Here is a 5,785-nt window from a genome sequence, read left to right on the forward strand (position 1 = left end):
TATTTCCATGTTTATACAGATGGCGGTGTAGATATTCCCATGTTTTTACAGATGGTGGTGTAGATATTTCCTTGTTTATACAGATAGCGGTGTAGATATTTCCATGTTTATACAGAGAGCGGTGTAGATATTTCCATGTTTACAGAGATAGCGGTGTAAATATTTCCATCTTTGCACAGATTGCGTTGTAGATATTTCCATCTTTACACAGATATCTGTGTAGAAATTTCCAAGTTTACACCGATATCTGTGTAGATATTTCCATGTTTACACAGATAGCGTTGTAGATATTTCCATTTTTATACAGATAGTGTTGTTGATATTTCCATGTTTATATTGATAGCGGTGTAGATATTTCCACGTTTATAGAGATAGCGGTGTAGGTATTTCCATGTTTATACAGATAGCGGTGCACTTGTTTCCATATTTATACAGGTAGCAGTGTAGATATTTCCATGTTTATACAGATGGCGGTGTAGATATTTCCATGTTTATACAGATTGAGGTGTAGATATTTCCTTGTTTATACAGATAGCGGTGTAGACATTTCCCTGTTTATACAGATGGCGGTGTAGATATTTCCTTGTTTATGCAGATACTGGTGTAGATATTTCCATGTTTATATAGAGAGCGGTGTAGATATTTCCATGTTTATACAGATAGCGGTGCAGGTATTTCCATCTTTACAGAGATAGCGGTGTAGATATTTCCATATTTGCACAGATTGCGGTGTAGATATTTCCATCTTTACACAGATAACTATGTAGTTATTTCCAAGTTTACACTGATAGCGTTGGAGATATTTCCATGTTTCTACAGATAGCGGTGTAGATATTTCCATGTTTCTACAGATAGCGGTGTAGATATTTCCATGTTTATACTGATAGCGATGTAGATATTGCCATGTTTATAGAGATGGGGGTGTAGATATTTCCAAGTTTATATAGATTGCGGTGTAGATATTTCCATGCTTGTAGAGATAGCGGTGTAGGTATTTCCATGTTTATACGGTTAGCAGAGTAGATATTTCCATGTTTATAGAGATGGCTGTGTAGGAAATTCCATGGTTATACATATGGCAGTGTAAATATTTCCATGTTTATAGAGATGGTGGTGTGGATATTTCCATGTTTTTACAGATGACTGTGTAGATATTTGCATGTTTATACAGATGGTGGTGTAGATATTTAAATGTTTATTGAGATAGTGGTGTAGGTATTTCCTTGATTATACAGATAGCGGTGTAAATATTTCCATGTTTATACAGGTGGCGGTGTAGGTATTTCCATGTGTATACACATGATGGAGTAGATATTTCCTTGTTTATAGAGATAGCTGTGTAGATATTTCCATGTTGATACAGATAGCGGTGTAGATATTTCCACGTTTCCAGAGATAGCGGTGTAGATATTTCCGTCTTTGCACAGATTGCAGTGTAGTTATTTCCATCTTTACAGAGATACCTGTGTAGATATTTCCAAGTTTAAACAGGTAGCTGTGTAGATATTTCCATGTTTACACAGATAGCATTGTAGATATTTCCATGTTTATACAGATAGCGGTGTAGATATTTCCATGTTTATAAGGATAGCGGTGCAGATATTTCCATGTTTATACAGATAGCGGTGTAGATATTTCCATGTTTATGCAGATGGCGGTGTAGATATTTCCAAGTTTATAGAATGGCGGTGTAGATATTTCCATGTTTATAGAGGTAGCGGTGTAGATATTTCCACGTTTATATAGATAGCGATGAAGATATTTTTACGTTTATACAGATAGCGTTGTAGATATTTCCAGGATTATACATATAGCGGTGTAGATATTTCCACGTTTATACAGATAGCGGTGCAGATATTTCCATGTTTATGCAGATGGCGGTGTAGATATTTCCAAGTTTATAGAATGGCGGTTTAGATATTTCCATGTTTATAGAGGTAGCGGTGTAGATATTTCCATGTTTATAGAGATAGCGGTGTATGTATTTCCGTGTTTATAGTGATAGGGGTGTGGATGTTTCCATGTTTATATAGGTAGCGGTGTAAATATTTCCATGTTTTTACAGATAGTGGTGGAGATGTTTCCTTGTTTATACAGACCGTGGTTTAGATATTTCCATCTTTCCCCAGATGGCAGTGTAGATATTTCCATGTTAATACAGATGTCGGTTTAGATATTTCCATGTTTATACAGATAGCGTTGTAGATATTTCCATGTTCATGCATATGGCGGTGTAGATATTTCCATGTTTCTAGAGATTGCGGTGTAGATATTTCTGTTTATACAGATAGCAGTGTAGATATTTCCATCTGTATAGAGATGGTGGTGGAGGTATTTCCATGTTTATAGAGATAGTTTTGAAGATATTTCCATGTTTATACACATAGCGGTGTACATATTTCCGTGTTTATACAGAGAGCAGTGTCGTTATTTCCATGTTTATACAGATGGCAGTGTAGATAGTTCCATCTTTCTGGAGATGGCGGTGTAGATATTTTCATGTTTATAGAGATGGCCGTGTAGATAATTCCATGTTCATACAGATGGCGGTGTAGATATTTCCATGTTTATACCGACGGCGGTGTAGATATTTCCTTGTTAATACAGATGGCGGTGTAGATATTTCTATGTTTATACAGATGGCGATGTAGATATTTCCATGTTTACAGAGATAGCGGTGTAGGTATTTCCACCTTTGCACAGATTGCTGTGTAGATATTTCCATCTTTACACAGATAGCTATGTAGATATTTCCAAGTTTACACAGATAGCTGTGTAGATATTTCCACGTTTATGCAGATAGGGTTGTAGATATTTCCATGTTTATACAGATAGCGGTGTAGATGTTTCCATGTTTATACAGATAGCGGTGCAGATATTTCCATGTTTATGCTGATAGCAGTTGGGATGTTTCCATGTTTATACAGATTGTGATGTAGATATTTCCATGTTTATAGACATAGCGGTATAGATATTTCCATGTTTATAGAGCTTGCGGTGGAGATATTTCCATGTTTATATTGATAGCGGTGTAGGTATTTCCATGTTTATAGAGATAGCGGTGTAGATATTTGCATGTTTATAGAGATAGTGGTGTTGTTATTTCCATGTTTATACAGATAGCGGTGTAGATATTTCCATCTTTATACAGCTCGCAGTGTAGATATTTCCATCTTTATATAGATGGCAGTGTAGATATTACCATGTTTATACAGATAGTCGTGTAGATATTTCCATGTTTTTACAGATGGCAGTGTAGATATTTCCATGTTTATTCAGATAGCGGTGTAGACATTTCCATGTTTACAGAGACAGCGGTGTAGATATTTCCATATTTATACAGATAGCGGTGTAGATGTTTCCATGTTTATAGGAATGGCAGTGAAGTTATTTCCGTGTTTATAGAGATAGTGGTGTAGATATTTCCATGTGTATACAGACAGCGGTGTAGATATTTCCATGTTTGTACAGCTCCCGGTGTAGATATTTCCATCTTTATACAAATGGCAGTGTAGATATTTCCATGTTTATACAGATAGTGGTGTACATATTTCTATGTTTATAAAGATGGCGGTGTGGCTAATTCCATGTTTCAGGAGATGGCGTTGTACATATTTTCATGTTTATAGAGATGGCGGTGTAGATATTTCCATGTTTATAGTGATTGCGTTGTAGATATTTCCAAATTTATAGAAATAGCGGTGTAGATATTTCTATGTTTATGCGGATAGTCGTGTTCATATTTCCATGTTTATAGGGATAGTGGTGTAGATATTTCCATGTTTATACAGATAGCGGTGTAGGTAGTTCCATGTTTATACAGATATCGCTGTAGATATTTCCATGTTTACAGAGATGGCTGTGTAGATATTTCCATGTTTATACAGATGGCAGTGTAGATATTTCCATGTTTATACAGATGGCAGTGTAGATATTTCCATGTTTATACAGAAAGCGGTGTAGATATTTCCATGTTTATGGAGATGGCGGTGAAGTTATTTCCGTGTTTATAGAGATAGTGGTGTAGATAGTTCCATGTGTATACAGATTGTGGTGTAGGTATTTCCATGTTTATACAGCTCCCTGTGTAGATATTTCCCTCTTTATACAGATGGCAGTGTAGATATTTCCATGTTTATAGAGATAGTGGTGTAGATATTTCCATGTTTGTACAGATGCCGGTGTAGATAATTCCATGTGTCTGGAGATGGCGGTTTAGATATTTTCATGTTTATAGAGATGGCCATGTAGATATATCCATGTTTATAGAGATTGCGGAGTAGATATTTCCATGACAATACAGATGGCTGTGTAGATATTTCCATGTGTATACAGATGGCAGTGTAGATATTTCCACGTTTATAGAGATGGTGTAGTTATTTCCATGTTAATACTGATGGCTGTGTTGATATTTCCATGTTTATACAGATGGCAGTGTAGGTATTTCCATGTTTATACAGATGGTGGTGTAGATATACCCTTGTTTATACAGATAGCTGTGTATATATTTCCATGTTTATACAGATAGCGTTGTAGATATTTCCATGTTTACAGAGATAGCGGTTTAGTTATTTCCATCTTTGCACAGATTGCGGTGTGGATATTTCCATCTTTTCACAGATATCTGTGTAGATATTTCCAAGTTTACACAGATATCTGTGAAGATATTTCTATGTTTACACTGATAGCGTTGTAGATATTTCCATGTTTGTACAGATAGCGTTGTAGATATTTCCATGTTTATACAGATAGCGTTGTAGATATTTCCATGTTTATACAGATAGTGGTGTACATATTTCCATGTTTATACAGATAGCGGTGTAGATATTTCCATGTTTATACAGATAGCGGTGCAGATTTTTCCGTGTTTATAGAGATAGCAGTGAAGATATTTCCATGTTTATACAGATGGCGGTGTAGTTATTTCCATGTTTATACAGATGGTGGTGTAGATATTTCCTAGTTTATAGAGATAGCATTGTAGATTTTTCCATATTTATACAGATAGAGGTTTAGACATTTCCATGTTTATACAGATGGCGGTGCAGATATTTCCATGTTTATACAGATGGCTGTGCATATGTTTCCTTGTTTATACAGATAGCGGTGTAGATATTTCCATGTTTATACAGATAGCGGTGAATATATTTCCATGTTTACAGAGATAGCGTTGTAGATATTTCCATCTTTGCACAGAATCCGGTGTAGATATTTCCATGTTTACACAGATAGCTATGTAGATATTCCAAAGTTTACACAGATAGCTGTGTAGATATTTGCATGTTTACAGAGATAACGTTGTAGATATTTCCATGTTTATACAGATAGCGGTGTAGATATTTCCATGTTTACACAGGTAGCGGTGTAGATATTTCCACGTTTATACTGATAGCAGTGGAGGTGTTTCCATGTTTTTACAGATAGCAATGTAGATATTTCCATGTTTATAGAGATGGCGGTGTAGATATTTCCACGTTTATAAAGATTGCGGTGTAGATATTTCCAGGTTTATATAGATAGCGGTGTAGGTATTTCCATGTTTATAGAGACAGCGGTGTAGATATTTGCATGTTTATACAGATAGCGGTGCTGTTATTTCCATGTTTACAGATAGCGGTGTAGATATTTCCATCTTTATACACCTCGTGTTGTAGATATTTCCATCTTTATACAGACAGCTTTGTAGATATTTCCATGTTTATACAGATGACTGTGTAGGTACTTCCATGTTTATACAGATGTCGGTGTATATATTTTCAGGTTTATAGAGATAGCGGTGTAGATG

This window comes from Pan troglodytes, chromosome 21 (assembly GCF_028858775.2).
Source record: "Pan troglodytes isolate AG18354 chromosome 21, NHGRI_mPanTro3-v2.0_pri, whole genome shotgun sequence".
NCBI lineage: Eukaryota > Metazoa > Chordata > Mammalia > Primates > Hominidae > Pan > Pan troglodytes.